The sequence below is a fragment of the Parus major genome, chromosome 3 (genome assembly GCF_001522545.3).
Source record: "Parus major isolate Abel chromosome 3, Parus_major1.1, whole genome shotgun sequence".
NCBI lineage: Eukaryota > Metazoa > Chordata > Aves > Passeriformes > Paridae > Parus > Parus major.
In genome coordinates this window covers 68444914-68463546 of record NC_031770.1, presented here as the reverse complement: position 1 = coordinate 68463546, position 18633 = coordinate 68444914, and the positions used below count along the sequence as shown (strand labels likewise).

General features: G+C 40.2%; 2 long non-coding RNA genes across 2 annotated transcripts in view; one reads left to right on the top strand and one right to left on the bottom strand.

Moving 5' to 3' along the window:
* Positions 1-5652, bottom strand: part of LOC117244057 — a 14223-nt gene extending 8571 nt beyond the window's left edge. The window contains exon 1 of the long non-coding RNA XR_004496446.1: positions 5531-5652. This is a non-coding gene — a long non-coding RNA (uncharacterized LOC117244057). The remainder of the gene's footprint in view (positions 1-5530) is intronic.
* A 2039-nt stretch (positions 5653-7691) lies between these two features.
* Positions 7692-18633, top strand: part of LOC107202565 — a 13795-nt gene continuing 2853 nt past the window's right edge. The window contains exons 1-2 of the long non-coding RNA XR_001520731.2: positions 7692-8638; positions 13087-13200. This is a non-coding gene — a long non-coding RNA (uncharacterized LOC107202565). The remainder of the gene's footprint in view (positions 8639-13086; positions 13201-18633) is intronic.

The window sequence follows — 18633 nt, the reverse complement described above, 5'->3', positions numbered from 1 at the left end:
AGGACCTGTGGTCTCACAGAGAGAAGCCCACACTGGAGCAGGTTTGCTGGCAGGACTTGTGACCCTGTGGAGGACCCATGCTGGAGCAGTTTGAGAAGAACTGCAGCCTGGGGAGAGGACTTGGGTTGGAGAAGTTTGTGGAGATTGTTTCCTGTGGGAGGGACCCCCACAGGGACAGGGCATGAGGAGTCCTGGCTCTGAATGGGAAGGAGTGGCAAAGACAGCACATGATGAACTCATTGCAGCTCCCAGTCCCTGTCCCCTTGCCCTGCTTATAGGGGGAGGTAGAGATAATCACGAGTGGAGTAGAGCCTAGGAAGAAGGAAGGGCTGGGAGGAAGCTGGTTTAAAATTTGGGGTTTTTTTTCTTTACCCTACTTTGATTTTGAAAGTCAATATATTAATTTTCCCCAAACCAGATCTGTTTTGCCTTTGACAGTAATTGGTGAGACTTCTCCTGGTCCCTTTCTCTCTCTATGAGAATTCTGTTATGTTGTCTCATGCCCTGCTGGGGAATGGAGTGATAGAGCAGCTTCATGGGCACCCGGCATCCAGCCATCACATTGATTGTGAAAAATTTAGGATCCAACACCCAAAAGTAAGACTGAAAAAATTGCAGTCTTACAGTGCATCAAGCAATAGATAAAAAGTCTCATGCTGTTTAGATACCCAGACCAAAAAAAAAAAAAAAAAAGGAAAAAAATTATTCCTCCCCAACCAGCTTTACACCACCCTTTCATGACAATGGATTTGGCAATTGCATCTTGCAGTGCATGGGGGCTAGCCTGGCCTCAGGGTCACTGCATCAGTATTTTGACCTGGAGGTACTTCTTTCCCTGCCCTTTGGTCACAGTGTGTTATTTGTCTGAGTACAGCTGCCCAGCTGGATGTGCAAGCAGTGTGATTTCACATATGGAACCCACATATTACCTGCAGTACAGGCCTGCCCCTCGCTCCTGATCCTGCAGCTGTGCCACACCGTGGGTTATGCAGAGCAGCCCCAGAGCAGCTGATACACAGCGAGAAGCCAAGAGCTCTTTGCCACAGGTCCCTTCTGGATTCCTGCCTCTGTCTTGAGCCCCTTGCCCAGATTCTCTCCCCACAGACCTTGTGATTTTGTGTTGGTTATCTGAGGGCTTGTTTCCAAGTGCAGGCAGTTTTAATGTGTAGACATAATCACAGCAGATGTGACAATGTAGTTAATAAACCATGGCAGGTACAAAAGAGGATTTTAAACATTTTCTGTTTTCATTAGCAAATGACACTACTTAGATGTGTTCCAATATAAGTACGTTTATTACAGCTTCAGTTCTATTTTTGTGTTTGATGTTTGATACCTGATGTACACTAAAGCATTTCAGTTTATTCTTGCAAATGCACCTATTGCAAGATTTCTTATGTAGAAAATTTATAAAAGCCTTATTTTAGACCTATTTTTTCTTTGTTTTTGTTGGTTTTAAGTTCTACTTTGAGGAAAATTTATTTAGCTGGAGTTTCACCCTTTCACCCAGTGCTCAGTTTCATGCACTCAATCCCCAAAGCATTTGAGTGTGTCTACCAGGAATTCCACAGCATCTACAGACCAAAAACAGACAATAAAGGAGGTAATCTAGAAAAAGAAGTATTGCAGCTAATAGTTGATAAGTGGCTAACTATGGAAAACCCAGAAACTTTCTAGAGTTCTTGGATTCAAAAGGACATAAGTTCTATTTTGCTTATATTAGTAATAACTCTTTCAAGTAGAATGCCCCAGTGTGATCTTGCTAGTTCAATTACACTTCCGGATTAAATTCTACCTATATGATTCATAATTTATTTATTTATTGCTTAAGATTGGTGAAGATACATCCTATCCATCCTTAAAACAAGATTTTTTTTCCTGCAAATGACCACAGAAAGGTAGAACTTGCGACCTCATGGTGGCAGAAAGTAGAAACAATCAGCTTAATGAGAAGGAAAATATACATGTTTAATACTGATGTGAGGTCATGGTAAATCTCCAGATTTTGTCTTTGTATGTGTGTACCTGCTTAACAAAGTCTGCAAAGAAAAAAAAAGACTTGACATTAAGGCAAATATAGTTGAAGCAAATTATTACTATAATGTCTACCATTTCCTGGTGTAGGACTCCAAATTTGGTTGGGTATAATTTTGATAAATGCTAATTATTGTGAATGAAATTACTGACATCGGATGTCTCTACCAGGTCGGGGATTTTTTAATTAGTCAGCTTAGTTGTTGCTTGCTACTTCTCCTGTCCTCACTGGAAAGAGAAAAGATCCTGTTCTCCTTGTAGCAGCACTGTGAAGAGGAGTGTAAAAATGAGTTTCCTGTCCCACCCATCCAGAGTCACAGAGTTACAAAAGTACACTGTTAAGTACTGGGTAAGTGGGACAGAATAAAGTTGCACAGCTTCTGACACTGAACTTTGGGGTGCTGTCTTTCCAAACTACTTTTTTCAGTGTAGCTGTGAAGGTGGGGGGAATGGCTGGTGTTGAAATCTAAACATTTATTACTAATAACTGCATGGCTGTGTTCATATTTTCTTATGATCTGTGATTCATTGGTCATAAGCAGAAAAGTGTGAAGCCACTCAGCTGTAGCAGTGGCCCCATCTGCCATCTGCTGTGAGCAGGGTGGCCCAGTTGTACAGGTTGGTTCAGATGTAGAGGAGCATCTTTCCATGCACAGAGCCAGGAGCTGCTCCTGCCACCACTTCCACAGAAAATAAGAAGATGGACCGTTGTCTTTCCAGCTTCCACATGACCAATCTGCAGCTTTTGATCATTTTTATTTTCTGAGGTTTCTGTTCCTTTGGAGGCTTCCATCATCAGTATAAAAGAGGTCCAGCTCTACAGACCATAGGTATTTGCTGTCCCCATTTTGGGAGCAACATAGTTACACTGGTGCATGTGCTGGGATCTGCACAGTCTTTGGAGGAGGAATGGCCTCAGCTAGTAATAAGTGAACCATGTTACAGAGGTATTTGTACTTTAGAGAGGTATATACAGCTGAAAGCCTGCTGAATTTTGTTTCAAAAGGCAAATATCTTGTATTAGATATAAAAAATAGATAATATGTTTTTATGGATAAAATAAACTTTGCACAAAGCCAGGTTTACAGCCTCAGTGTCTTCTACCTTCAAAGCAAAAGACAAAATGCCAGCATATTTTTAGGGGACAAGATAGGTCAGGATGGGCACAATTCTGGCCTTGCATGGGTAGCAAGTCAGAATCCAGTCACAATTTATTATTTATTTTTGAGTGGTCCCCTAAAGTATTTAAAGGCCTTTGTTATCTGTATGTAAATGATTTCTCTGTTTCCTTGTTTTTTCATCCCTTTGTTAGCAGTTATTTGCTGAGGTACTGATAGAAGACCCTGTGTTGGTGCACGAAATTGATTTCTCACTATTAGAGATGGAAGTAGATGGAGACAAAAAGACAGGCAGAGAAAAACAGTTTTTTATCCTGGATTCCTTCTCCACTTTCCTGGACCTTGTTACACTCTACCATTGGCTGAAGAAGTTGGCAACAGAGAAGGCATGGTTAGCTAGGTTAGTACTGTTTTAACTGTGGGGATTTCAGAGAGGTGCGGTTTCTAGTGGGGGGAAAAAAGATTTCTTTTAAAAAGACCACCTACTACTGTTGGGAAAAAATTCAGTATGAAGGAGAGTGCATTTGTGTTGTGGGAGCTGTTTGCCTGCCTGTGAGGATGGCGAAATGGGTTCAGGCTATGCTACTCCTCAAAACTTGACAGAAGAAACTCTTTCCCAGTGAAAATACCAAAATTCTGTCAAAAGGAGCAGGCAGAATTCATTAATTAAAAAACCCACAAAGATGCCTCCTTCTGCTGAGTTTTGCACACTCAAATATTTTAACAGACTTTTTATGAAAGGTAGTTCAATATAAGAGGAGGGACACAAGAAGTACAAATTTTCTTCACCACCAGAGGTAGGAATATCTCAAAATTGCCCTAGCTTTGCTGATCTTTACAATAATAATGAAACAAGATAGGCATGGGAAGACAGTGTCATTTATGGAGTTATCATCTGGAGGAGATGACAATTTGTACAGGAAGACAAAGAAGATAAGGACTGAGATAATGGGGAGACTACAAAGGGTAATGTTGAACTGCTGTCTTGGAGGCAAGTTATTGGTGAAAATTCTTTTTGCTCAGCTCCATACTACTTGACACTTTTATTAATGATGTTAGTAGAAAACATAAGGAGGTGTTATTAAATCCAGGACATTGCAGTGCTGGCAGATAAAACTGATATGGAAAATAAACAGAATACCTTGCAGAAAGAATTCACAGTTCTAAGGATTAGAACAGTAGAGACAAGATAAGTATCAATAACACATATCTTAAGGTTATGCATAATAATAGAAAATTCTCCTGTGGGCTTTGAGGTATTACTTGGAAGCAACAGAGGAGGAGGAATAACTGGGTGTAGAGCTAACCTTGGGATGATTGTAAACTGCCAACATATTACAACTGTGATGGGCAGAAAAAACATTATTTCTTACTGTGAGTCAGGCAATGAGTTTTTAGATAGAGGGGAAATTGATGCCTGTATGTGGTTCTGGTAAGGCCTTACCTGCATTATTAAGCATAATTTGGAGATTTGTGTTCAGGTAAGATAAATTCAGCCTGGAATGGGGGCAAAGATGATATACTGGCATGCTGGGGCGAAATAGAGGACACGTTTTACAAAAGCAAATTAAATATATTGGCTTGTTTATTCTAGCAAAAATGAAGGCTGAGAGAAGATAAGATTTTTCTCCATAAATACACCAGAAAGATAAGCACTGAGAATGCAAGGAAGCTATTAAACTAAGGACCAATTTTGGCAGCAGAACAAATGGATCTAATCACTGTGAATAAATTTAATCTTGAAATTAATAGGGGATTTCTAAGAATCAGACAACAAAGTTCTGGAAAGGAAAGAGCAAACAGTAGAAAACCAACAGTTTAAAAGTGGGGCTTGATTCATTTATGGAAAGGATTTGTGGGATGTATTGCTTGCAATAGCAAAATTGGGTGAGTAGGATAGATGACATTTCAGTCACAGTTTTTTTTTGTCTTAACCCTTTCTCTAACTTTCCTCTTAAAAAATTTAGTCTGTATCAAAAAGTCATCAGCTTTTATTTTCAGCAGCTGAAAACTTAGATGTCTTTAAGATATGTGAGCCATGACCACTCAACTTAGTTTGGTGGAAAATACAATTTTCTGTCACAACTCTTTTTCATTGAAATAAGAACTTCTTGAACTATAATCTGACATGTGTAACTTTCTTGACCAAACAAACAGGTTAATCTACTTCAGCCAAAAAATTCCATGAAGCAAGGAGGTCTCTTTTCTTAGCAGTTTTTGTTTCTTGTTTGGATACTAAGCTTTCTAATAAAATAGGAAGTCTAGTTAAACTATTACTGGTTGAGCTTTTCCTTCAATTATACACACACATACGTACAAACACAAATATTTTCCGGTAATTAATAAGGGATAAGGTTACACTGAAACTTTTCACTTACCTTTTTTTCATGAAACCTGTAGGAACTTAGTATCTTGAAAATTCTGCCTCTGTATCAGATTTCATTAATAATCACCAATTGCTATAAAAGTCACCTAGAGCAGACCCATGGGCAGTCCAGATCACTGCCTGGCTGCATGTCTTTTGGGAACAGGACTAAGAGGGCGTACTCATCTCATGTGGCTTACTTACAAATCCCTGAGCAATAGCAGTAAATTATCATTTTCCAGTATGAGAACTGAGTGGAAAGTTATGACAGAAAGACCTCAGAAGCATATGTAAGACCACTAAGAATAACATTATCTTCATTTTAGAGAAGATGGTTAAGTCAGTCTAAATATTAATATAAGCCTATATAGTTTATTTGATGTGGTACTTGGTGGTGATGTTTTTACATCTTCTTTTGATGTGATGAAGTTCACAGTTCATTACAGTATGAACTGGAAGAGGCTCAGATTCAGACTGAAACATCAGAAAGGTTAGTGATCTCTTTTCCTGTTATGCAGTGTTAAATGTAGTCAATTTGTGGACCCTCTGTCTCATAAAATAGCTTTTGTCAGACCTGTCAGAATTACTCCCATTACTTGATTGTCTCTCCATTCCCAGAGTGGAAGGTCATTTACAGTTAAAAGTGTGCATTTATATTATATGTACTGTTCCTTTCAGCCCCCACTGATTCTCTTTGTTCGTCAGTGTTTTTCCAGTTCTCAGTTTCTCAGTATTCCTCTTCTACCATTTGATGACAAGGAACATCCTTTGGTAGAAAACAGTGCAGCTTTAGTCTGAATTTTGCTTCTTTTTGGTTTTGTTCGATACAGACACTTTTAAAATATATTTTATTGTTCTCTATTTTTCCTCTTTACATGATAACAACAAGCTGATTTTTGTGCTGATGGCTGTTCTGTACAGGCTTTTTATATATTTATACTGGTTAAATGAGAGCAACATTTACAATAATAACAGAGAGCTCTTTGTTTTCAGAACCTAGAATTGTTTTTGGCTGTGCCCTGTATGATAATTCATGCACATGGTGCCTTTCACCTATTATTATGTTTCCTCCCCTTTTCTTTCCTTTACTTTGTAGGCAGAGAATGACACCTGATTTCAAAAAATTAAGAGTTATGTCTTCTAGGTCCTCTTTGTGTTTTTATCACATTCTCACAGCATAGATTCTCTGTGACCTGGTTGTTTGACTGATAAAACACCCAATTAGATGTTAGGAGAAAGCAAGGGAGTATCTTATTCCTTTGCACTCTGTACTGAAAAGTCAAAGCCTTTCTTTCTGACATCTTACATTATACAATCACAGACCAGATCAATATTTCTGTGGTCTTGTATCTGAAGGAGTGCAGTGATGGATCTGTAGGGAAGGAATACTAAAAGCAGATCAGTGCCCAGCTTCTGGTGGGCACTTGGTGCTTTAGAGGTTTCCTGAGCTAGTGGTTGCATCCAGACCGTAGGTTTACTGTCTGCTGATGGAATGCTCTCATAATTCATTAGATGGGGGAGGTTGTGTTAGGGTTGTGTCATACTGGGGCCATCTGGAATAAATGTTTCTTAAGTTATGAAATCTCTGTTTTAATAGTAATGATGTGTATGAACTCCCCTTGTCTGTTTAAGCTTCCTCTCTCTTCCTCTTCTTTAAGCAGTCAGTCCTCTGCCCAATTTTTAGCCTAAAATAATGTTATTCATCTCTCTGGCAAAGGCTATCCTTTCTAAATAAGAACAGTTAGCTTATTTCCCTTTATTTTCCATTATGACATTACAGGCTTTCAACTGGCTGCCTTTTGTGAGTGCTGTCTGTGTCAATTGAAGGGGCAATCCTGAGCAGCCATTAACTATCTGGGTACAACACTTGTTTGCTTTGTATCTGTCACACCATTTCAGATGCCAAGAAATATTTCAAGTTGAATGCAGGTGTCTCACTGAAATAGACCTGATGGAGGCAGATTTCTAGACATGGATTGTTCACAGCAGAAGGAAAGTTAATTTTTCAAATGTATCCACATGGTTTTGGTTTTAGGTTATATAAGGCTTTTGCAGTGGAAGCAGGTTTGGGGGGGTTCCATTTGTCCATTAATGAATCAACCACAAAAGTCAACCACAAAATATCATGAGAACATATTCCTTTTCTTACAAAACTCCTTTGAAAATTACAGCATTGTCCTAATATCACGAAATTAAAGACTAGAGTGACCAATTCCATTATTGTTCTAAATCTAAAGGGGGAAAGAAATAAAATGTGTTTCTGAACTTATTACAATTTTCCTTTATTCTCAGTTTGGCTTCTTTCTGTCACACTCCATGTTGATAAATAATTTTACTTTTATTGCAGATATTTTCCATATACCTTACCAATAAGCATTCAAGAAATTGACAATCATATTGGAAAGTTTTGTGTCTGTACAAGAGATCATATGAAACAGGAGAATGATTTAATCTGCAGAATAAGCAAAAAGATGTGTATTAAATTATGAAAGTAAATTTCTTCAGTCTTCACTGGGTTTTTGCATACTTAATCCTTTCCTCTTGGTACATGTGTATAAAAACAGTATCACGGCCTGCCAGGCCATGGACATTTCTTCTTTAAAGCTTTCCACAAAGTCTCTTTCTTGCCATCAATTCAGTCATGACCTGTGCTTTGCAGTATGGTGGCATGTAATTAAAATTTTACCAAGAAATATGTTTTATTTGGTATCTATTCCTTTCCCACCTGTTTGCTCTTGGCTGAAGTCTCTTGCACTCTGCTCTACCGAGTAGAACTGAGCAAACTCAGTAAACACGAATTAAAATGTCTCCTCCATCTCTACATTAGTCATGTTTCAATTATAACATACATACAAATATAACAGAATGCCCTCCCTTACTCCTCCTTTCTTTAATTAAGCTGCTGAAGTTCTACAAAACGGAGAGCAGTTTATGTAAAATGAACAGCAGAGGAAATACCTAATACATCGTTTTCCCTTTCCTTAGCTCTTTTGTCTATCTGGAATAAGGAAGATGTAACATCCTGGCCTGTCATGTCATTCAGAAAAATGCTCTTTTGGCAGACATTCAGCAAACCTCCTTGTGTTACTGGATCCAGCCTCCCCATACCCTGGACAGAAAGGTTAGCAGCATTTTCTTCCTCACACTGCACTAGTAGTAGTGGTGTTTGTGAGACTTAGCCCTAAGTCTGTTAATTCTGTTTATAATCAGTTGGATGGCAGTCCTGCACCATACTTGGAACAGCGTCACTTTATTGCAGGAACTGTAGTGGGTGAGTATTAGCATATGACATAAAAATATATGGTGTCACATCAGTGATTTATTCAAAGTCTACGAGTTGGGTTAGCAATTAAGCACAGCTAAAAATATACGAGAGAGGACTGATGGAAGTTGGAGGTGAATTGGATTCAAAAGGCACAGGTGAAGTCTTAAAGCCTGTGTTATGCAAAAGGCCAGGAGTCACAACCTGGCCTTGAAATATGCATTCTTCTGGTGTGGTGAAACCATTAATTCTCACCACTTTCATTTGTCCTAGCTTCCAAAAAGAGAAATATGATCAACGCTATTTGCAATGGGAAACATCCATGCCAGTCTGATGCCATAATGTTGATTCAAAAGCTATCTTCTAGGCTTACCAACATTATTCTTCCTCATATATGGCTTTCCTCTTTTCTTTGAACATCCTGTATTTAATATATGGTGTTCAGGAGCTGCCCTTTCTTTACACATGCTAAGTTTTCGTAGAGCTTTTTGCAGCATTGCCTTACACAGCTGTTTTGTCTCTTCCAGAGACAGCTGCCTTACAGTGGTGAGCTAAGTGATCTCATGTGCAATATTGAATTCATAAGCAAAGAGAGATTCTTTGGGGTCTGTGCCTTCTCTGTGCCTATATTCACATCTCTTTCCATGTTCCTTAGTACACTTCTCCCATTTCCCCTTGGCTCTCTCTTGCATCCCTGATACACCCCGTGCTCAATCCCTCACCACCAGGGAGTATCCTCAGCCCATTCCTGAGTGTAGGAAATGCCCATGATTTGCTGTCTAGCCAGGCAAGAAACACAGTGTTTTGCAGCAGGTTTGTAGCTGTGCATGTGCTGACTGCCTGGCTGTGATGCTGGGAACCCAGCTGGCTTCTGCCTCCTGAGAGCTGAGCAAGCCAAACAAAACAGCCAGTGATCAAACCCTCCTTGGCTTTTCCCTGAGCAGGGAGTTCTCCTCACTAGCTGAATGCTGATTTTGCAAAACTGGAAGGAACTTTTTACCCTTGAGACCTCTGTTCTTATGTCAAATGTATTTAAAATTAGTCAGAGGGTTCAAAAGTTGCTGGAGATGAACCAGCTAAGGGAATGAGACTAAACCATTTCCTGTGTGACACACCACTAGTGTTTTCTGAGTTTAGAAATGAAAAATAGATGTTATCATGACACTCTATTGTCTCATTTTGGGTCACTCATAGCTGTAGTGTAAGGAGGGGAGGGAAAGACATCACATGCACTGCAGCTGTGACTTGCAAGCTTTTGAGCATGAATTGCTGTTTCTAGAGCAGTCACCTACACGCTGTCTTCCCTTACAATGGAGATGATTGTAAAGGAAGTCCTAGGGTCAGTACTGCCTCCAGAGACTGTCAGCTGCACCAGAACAGACTTGTTGCACCACTACATGGTCTTCATTCTGTCCTGCCACAAGCAGGACAGTGATTCTGCACTATATGGATGAGATCCACTGGCCCAAACAAATTGATACCCTGACAATTCCCCAGGAAAAAGCCTTGTGTTGTGTGGTCAGAGCTGCCTGCTCACTGCTGAGCAGGAACCTACACAGCACTGAAGTGCAACTTTTGGCAACACACAGCCCATGTCCCTGAGGGCTGCTGCACTCTGCAGCCACTTGGTGGGCACCCAGGCATCAAGACCAGCTGTGCAGCTTCCTTGGACTGGCCAGGGTCTGCTTCATCCAACAGATTGTTTTCCATTCCCTCTCACAGACATGTCTTCATTTCTAATCAGATCTTGCAGCACTGTTGGCTTCAAGGGGAACTGAGCACCCAGTTGAAAAGAATTGATCTTCCAAATATTTGGAGCTCTCTTACTGTCTAAATGCAGAACGGTCTCTTTGTCACAGAATGGCAGCAACTCTGTTTTTCATTTTCAGATGTCTCCTCTCCTCTGTAAATCATTTAGTGGCTGCTGCATCCATTCTGAATCAGTTTTTGCTGATTTACTGTCAGTGGGTATTGGCTAACTTATCAAACTCACACACAGGAGGCAATCAATACAACCAACAGAGGCAGTGATAAGGTGGTCATGCATCTGTTATTCCAGAGTAATATGTGAAAATGGAACAAATCTCATAAAACATCCTTACATAGGAAAAGGAGATGGATTCAGGATGTCATAGGCTGTATCTGCACTGAGGGACCCACTGGTGCCGTGAGTGGTGTGGTTGCCCACCCAAAACAGGGCAAGGTTTGTGGTGATTCCCTTCAGCCTGTTTGAAGGAAAGCTGTTTGTCTGATGCCAAGGGAACTGTGTGCTCTGTAGCACCTGCCATGGCCTGGCTGGTTGACACCCAACACACTTGGGTTGTGCCATGAAGGGCACAGGCTTAACCAGGCCAGACTCACTGTGCAATAAGTCTTTGCACAGACCAGTCTCTTTGATAGAGGTCTAAGACTTTCAGAATTATGAAATTCCCTGCATTTGAAACCTCAGTGCCCAGCTTTACTGTATTGCCTTTGTTTATAGGTGAACTATTTCTCAGGAAGACACTGCTCGTGTCTGCCCATTTACTTCTAAGGCAATTGCTGACCACTGACTTTTAATATGTTTTATAGTCCTTGTGCTCAGAAGAGTTGTTCTCTGGGCAATAAATCAATTTTCTACAACAGAGACAAAGCATTCTTTGGTAGACCTATATCTGCAAGCTGCCACTAACGCAAGCCAAGTTAGTACTTAGTTAAGAGAAGGAAGTCAATCCTCCAAAACATGGCTTTTTTTCCCTCTTTGATCTTTCCCTTTCCTGCTATACATGCAACAATAGTTCTCCTTGATCTGCAATTGAATTAGTGTGCTTTTTTAGCACTCCCGGACTTCAAAGTGCCTGTGACACTTCTCAAATATGACTTAAACTATTTGGAATACCAACACTTGTTCCTATTTGAAAATTAGGATTATTTTTATATAAATATGCAAAATTTTCTAAGGCTTCTTCATACCAAAAGCCAATGGGACTTACATAGGAGCTGTGAAGGGATGAGTGTAGTTTTTTGTATTTGTGGGCAGGCAAACTGATTTTCCAGACAAGTAATCTAGAGAAACAATTATTTGTAAGTATTTGAAAAAAGTGACTATCTGTAAATATTCATATTTTATTTGCAGCTGATCGATTGTTGAGAATGTTATCTGATTTATAAATAGGGTACTGCCTCTAAGTCTGCTGCTGCTACACTTTCATTATGCTTGTGCTCAATGAGAAATGTTTTTCTTCTGTGACTTTCAATGATCCCAGTGAATTATTATAGTATAAAACTAGAGTAAATGAAAACACGCAGAAATCACACACATTGCAAATCCACAATGATTTAGTAGGAAGAGCTGCCAGTCTTTATGACAGCAAGCACAGAACTGATGTTCATGATATTTTAGGAATGACAAGTTAAGCCTAACAAGTCAGAGCTGTTCAGCAGATGAAAGAAATTTGGAAAATCTGGGAGTGAAATAGAGGATTGGCTGCTTTGATGGCATTTAAGACCAGGTTTATGGGGCTTTGGGCAACCTTGTTTAGTGGAAGGTGTCCCTGCCCATGGCAAGGCTGTGTGATGTCTAAGGACCCTTCCAACCAAAACCATTCTGTGGTTTTATATGACTCTGGTATCACATTAAAACCCATGGAGAAGAACTTCAGTTAACTAAAGGAGAAAATCCAGATACCTCTCAGGAGTTTGTAGGCATCATTGAGTTTACAATTGAAAACACTGCAAAATTTTGACAAATAATAAGTGGGCCAGAATAAGGCTATTAAATATGGGTTTTTTTCTCCTGTAGAACAGAGCTTGGTCTTAACAGTTTTATGCCCACTTACTACTTCCTGGCTTTTACATGGTGTACTGTGTACTAACAAGGTACTGGAAAGATATAGATATATTTTTTAATATTATTCAGTGCTGATTAGCTGGAAGTTGAGCACAGAACACTTTGTGTTAATTGAACAACCTGGTTCAAAAATACAAATAAAAGGGCATTCAAACTGTCCAGTTTGGCCCAAGCAGACTCATGGTTCCCATTGCTACTTTAATGCCAGTATGAAGAGGTTTTTTGGGGTTTTTTGTTGTATCACTATTTCATTGTACTGAAATTAAAAATACATAAACTGTGTCTTTCTCCAGAACTCATCTCATCTCTGATAGCTGATCCACAAGGCCCTGTGTATTTACAGCTGTATATATAAAGAATCAGTAAAATGCATGTTTGAGAAGTTACCTAAAGAAGTTGAGTGGCTCAGAAGTAGATTATCAGTTCACCTTTCAAAAGGTGACTCTTCTCAGCTCCCATGCTTTTCTTCCCTCTTTAGGCTTCCAGAGGCTTTCATTTCCCCTCAGCTGGTGACAAATGGGGACCTGGAGATAGGATGCTGAACCCTTTCACTCAAAAGAGAGATGCACTGGGCAGCAGGCTGCAAAGCCCTGTAAGTACATGAGGATGCTCCCAAGTGATTTTGAGAGGGTCTGTTGAGTTTTGGGACATAGGTGAAGTGGCAGCTTTGAGTTAGTGTTTGTACTTTCTCAGTGGTTATTTTAAGGGGAAGGGTAAGCCAATGGCAGGTGTGGAAACTCCAGCAGAGGGGATGAGGCTGGGATGTGGCCAGGGTGTCTAGACAGTGGCCTGGCTCTTTCTTCTGCTGCAGTCTCCCTGTGGTCTCCCATGGGCACAGCAGCAAGGCTCATGATGAAGTGGGGCATGGAAAACAGCAGCAGCCCACAGGCACAGAGCTGGTTAAGGCTGTGGATGCTAATAGACATTGCTCCTAAACTATTTCCAGCCTAGGTGAGGACAAAAATTCTGCCTGTAGTTCTGTTGATGGGTGCAGAACTGCTCTGGGCTTTTGCACATGAAGCGTCCAACAGTGGTCCTAACTAGAGAGGGACACTTTGTGATAAAGGCTCCTCTAATACATATTTCTATGAATACTTTAATTTTAGAAGTGATAGTTATTAAAAAAAATAAATCTAAACATACAATTATGACTATAGTTTTTGTCTTTTTGCAAATTCTTATTTATCCAGTGTCTAAAGGTGAGAACATAGATCCTGTATTAAATTGCTTGTGATTCTGAGTCTTGTGCTGACTGCATTACAGGTTAGGTAAAGCCTTTAAGAATTTACCAGGTAGTGAAATCAAACTTCTTCTACACAGCCCCCTAATGCCTATTCTGTTTTTTAAATAGCCAGTATAAATTATTTAGTTTAATGTACTCCTAAGGTTCTTGCCAGCTCAGCAAGCTTTGTGAGTGTACAAGGAAATAACTGCAAGCTGCGGGCTCTTTTGAGGAAATACTACAGAATTTGTGAACACAACTTTATGAACCAGACTTTAATAAAATAATTCTGAATTTATTTACAAGACTGACATAGCTGTCTACAAGACATGGCATACTGGTTGAAATGTTTTTTAATGTTTAACCTCTTTAAGGTTTTGAAGTTTCATAGTTCAGATGTTTGTAATACTGTACATAATCTAGAGAGGTTTTAAAATTATATGAATAGAAAATTTTACAAGTGTTTTGGCTTTGCTAGATTCAGAGTGCATCTAAGTCCTACATGTTGCTAAGAAGAAAATACCATCTCTTTATAGGTTAAAGTTCTGAAACCCAAAAGAAGAAATATCTTGAATATTCTTGAATATTGCCATAAGTAACTATGTACAATATAGATGTTTACTGTATGTCTAATAAATGTTTAATATAGACCTAGTATAGCCATTTCCATACAAATACATCATGATTTAAACCTAACTCTTGTTCTGAGGTCATCTTTTTTCATGTGGATAGTATGAACTTACAGACTTTTTAATCAGAATATTATGAATATGCCTGTAAGCTATTTTGCAAGGTGAGAAGAAGAACATTTTCAGTGGTTTAGTGGGATAACATTACAGGTAGTACAAGCCATGCTGATGAGCAGGAAATATGCCACTTGGTTTCTTTCTGAGAAGAAAGGATTGATGGTGGGATGCTAAACAACATCAACAATTTTTTGGTGCTTCAGCAGAAATACCAGGTAAACGTCATTGATATGAGTGATAAATTGCAGTGGAAATAATGTGCAGTAGATCAGAGAATGAATGAGTGGGATGTGCTATCCTGTGAAGTCAATATAGCTTGTAAAACAATTTGTGAGAAAATATAAGTTCAAACAGAGTTGGACTTGATTTTATTTTTTTAACTCTGTCTTTGTATATAAATGTTCAGTATTTTATTGTTTTTATTCCCAGAGAAGTTTATGTTTCTCAGACCTTTCTCTTGCACATAATATCTTGAGATTGAGCACAAATGCCAATGAAGAAGAAAAGAAAAAAAGAAATGGGCTTTTTCTAATTTTCACTAAGAAACAGACCACACTTGGTGTAACCCCATAGCCTAATTTAATGTTTGTCCTTTCTACTGGGAGTGCAGCCTGTTGTGAAGCCACCTAGAACAGTATGTCCTGTTCTGTCAAAAGGCTGGGCAAGAACACAGCATGTGGGCAGCATCCAGGTCTGCCATTTCATATGCCCAGGCCTGGAAAGGTGCATCCGAGCAGCCTTGGGAAACACCTCGGCAAGGAGAGAGCTGTGAGCAGGCCAGCTGGTCCAGGAAGACATGTTTTGCAAACAGGGTGGGTTTGTGGCACGCTGCAGGTGCAGACTGCCTGTAACCCTGGTAACACTGCGTGGGTAAGGCCAGAATGAGGGGTCTGGAGGCAGCTTGCAGCCCAGAGCTGGAGCAGAGTTTCAGCACAGCTCAGAGGTGATGAAATCTGACTCAGGGTCACACCGTCGAATCCTCAGGTCTGCAATTAACTCATCATCTCTCTTAGCTCCTTCCTGCTTCTGCTGCCTTATTGTAACTTAAGTATCAGCACCTATCACAAAGTGGCTACTGTATTAATTTGTGGATTTTTCTAAAGCATTGTAAAGACACATGTAAAATGAAAAGCGTTAAATCTAAAGTTTACCTTAGTTCTTAAATGTCACCTTCACATTTTTTATCATTCTGGTCATCACAGTACAGAGGAAGCATAGCTTGTAAATCTGGCTGTAGAAGATGCCAGTGTCCATACAGAAAGTTCAACAATGGAAGAGCTTATCTGAGCTGATGACACCCTGCACAAAATTACATATTTAAATTATAGGGTTTTTGGCTGTGTCACCATATGTCCCAGCATGCCCTGAGAAGTCAGCTCATTGGGCATTACCATAGCCTAAGAAGCCTCTTAGATGACGTCCCTGTCATCAGAGACAAGTATTTCATAATTGGACTATCTCAAGGGAGAAAAAGAGGAACAAGGATTAAAGAAAAACCCTGCAGCTGATGCCAGGTTTGCATTACATTTGCAAAATAGTTCCTGGGGGCCAGAGTCCTCGTTAAGTGCATATTGCTAAGTAAAGTTACATGTCTATAAAGGGAATGATAGTGTGAAAGTGCCTTGAACTGTGTGTTTTGCCAGTCTTCAGGCAATTTTTGGTGGATGAAGAATGTGCACTGAGTCTCCTGCAAAAACTGGCATACAGAGAAAGAAAACTGAAAATGTTCTTGCTTCTAATCCCAGCACTACATGTAAGGGAAAAGCAAACAGATAATCTCATTTCCAGGATATAAATCCATTTCTTTAATGATTAAACTAAGGTAGTGAGGGTTGTTTACACTTTAAATTTTATTTATTTAAGATTTAAATTAAACCTGTTAATAAACTGCAGACATCTGACTTGTTGGAATTTAGGAAAGGAGGGGAAGAGCATACAACATCTTAGGAGATGACCCTGTATCAACTGCTCCTTTCAGAAAACACAGTTTTTTGACCATGTCACAAGGATCTCCTTTCTCAAACCTCATGTCTAGCAAGGCGTGCCCTTCTGCTGACTCCCTGCGTGACTCTGTTAGCACCAGCAGGTGGATTTAGAAGTAGTCCCCCAGCACACTGGTTTTGCTTTTTGGTCATCTTGTTCCCCAATAAAAGAGAGGCTCAGCAGGAAACAGGAAAACATGTGTCAAGGTTTAGGCAGAAGCTTGTGTCAAGGCTGGAAGCTGTAGTTACCAGCCCAGTGAGGTATAAAAGTTGAGAAGGTGCTTGTCAGCCCTCCCCTGCTGTTTAACTGCACACCACTTGCAGGCATGTGGAGCTATGCCAGTTTGGCGTAGCTCTTATCTGCCTAGTAGTTTCTGGAAAGTAACCCAGTCACAGGTTCTTTCTACAGGCGGTTTTTCTTCCTTTATCTGCCTAGTTTTGTTGGGTGCTGTCTAAGCTGCTGTATTTTGTCTCAGACTGCCCTGAGAAGCTTTTAAGCTTTACAGTATTTTATGTATTATCATAAGAAGCTGCACACAGGCCATTCATAGCACATTTACTCTTAGATTTAAAAGGAGTTTTCTCTGGACATAATAAGAGAAGAGATAATAGTAATCCTAGAGCAGATTATTTTAGTAGACTTAAGTTTCAAGCTCCTGCTGCCCCCACCTCAGATTGTTTCAGTCTGTGGGTTCAAGAGTTTCAGTGTCCTTTTGCCCTGAACTCATTTGGGAGTTAGGACCAAAACTGGTCGTTTCGGTCTTGATTTCCATTCCTAGTTTATCAGCAAGAACTGAATCAAACCTGATTTATCTGCACCAAGGAGCTGAGTTCAGCTGCAGAACCTACACACATGCAGTTCATGCCATGCACTTCCTGCTGCTACTCTTGGAGTCACAAGGATGTTGAGTAAAGAATAAAGCCATGGTGCATTTCAGAAGCATCTATCTTGTGACAGAGAAGGCATTCCAGACCATTGTCTATGCTGGGATAATTGAGAGAGATCTGCGAGTCCTAATGCTGTGCACCTTGATCAGATACTGATTTGTGCTTCTTGAACCTGCAACTTTCCAACAGCAAGAAAGTATTTCAGTACCCTATAATATTTTGTTATACTATTACACTTCTTCAAAGGAGTTAATATAAGTGTATTAACTTATAAGCAGTTACACATTGTCCTTTTATACTTTAAAATGGAACATCCAAAACACCGACACATCCTAGAAAATGTGTGTATACATTTTAATGCCCTGTTATTTATTTAATAGCACTGAATTTTCTTAAGTTGCCTGCTCTCCTCCTATGCTTTGACACTTGCCTGTGTCTCTCCCTCAGCTTGTGGCCCAGCCACACTCACTCTCCTATCACTTGATATGCTGCTTTTCTGTGCTTCAGATACAAAGGAAGCCGAAGGCAAAACCTCACCTACTGGAGGGAGGCAGATGAAAGGGTGCCCAGGGAGCAGTGGATGTGGGGACGGCTGCAGTATGGGAACTGGGGATGGCTTCAGTACAGGTTTCAGGGACCCCTGTAGCATGGGGACCACTGCAGCATGTGAACTGGGGACCCATGCAGCATAGGGACCATTGCAGCATGCCTGCTGCATCTGCGTCAACCTGCACAGGCTGCCACAGAAACTGATATTAATGCCAGAAAGGCAGCTGCAAGTTGCTGGAGAAAAGACTTTAATTAAGAATTGATCCTGCCCTTTCCACTCCTCTGGTCTTTTTTCATCTGCTTTATCAGTTATTACCGGTTAATGTTTCATTTTCTGGTTTTGTTTAACCAAAGCGAAGAAGCACCGTGTAGACAGCAACTGCCAATTACTTACAATGAAAGCAGAAATTTAGCTTCCAGCTTGCCTGCATTTGGAGGGCTACAGCAGGAGTTAATTCAATTGCTTTCTTATCTTCTGAACTATTCTTGCTACGTGCATTTGCGGTTGCCAGGTGCTTCTGAGGTGAACAGGCCCTGTCTTTCCTGTCCCTCTCTCCCTTCTTCTCTCTGATAGAGGAAGGAGAGGAAGGAAGGAAGGAGAGGAAGGAAGGAGAGGAAGGAAGGAGAGGAAGGAAGGA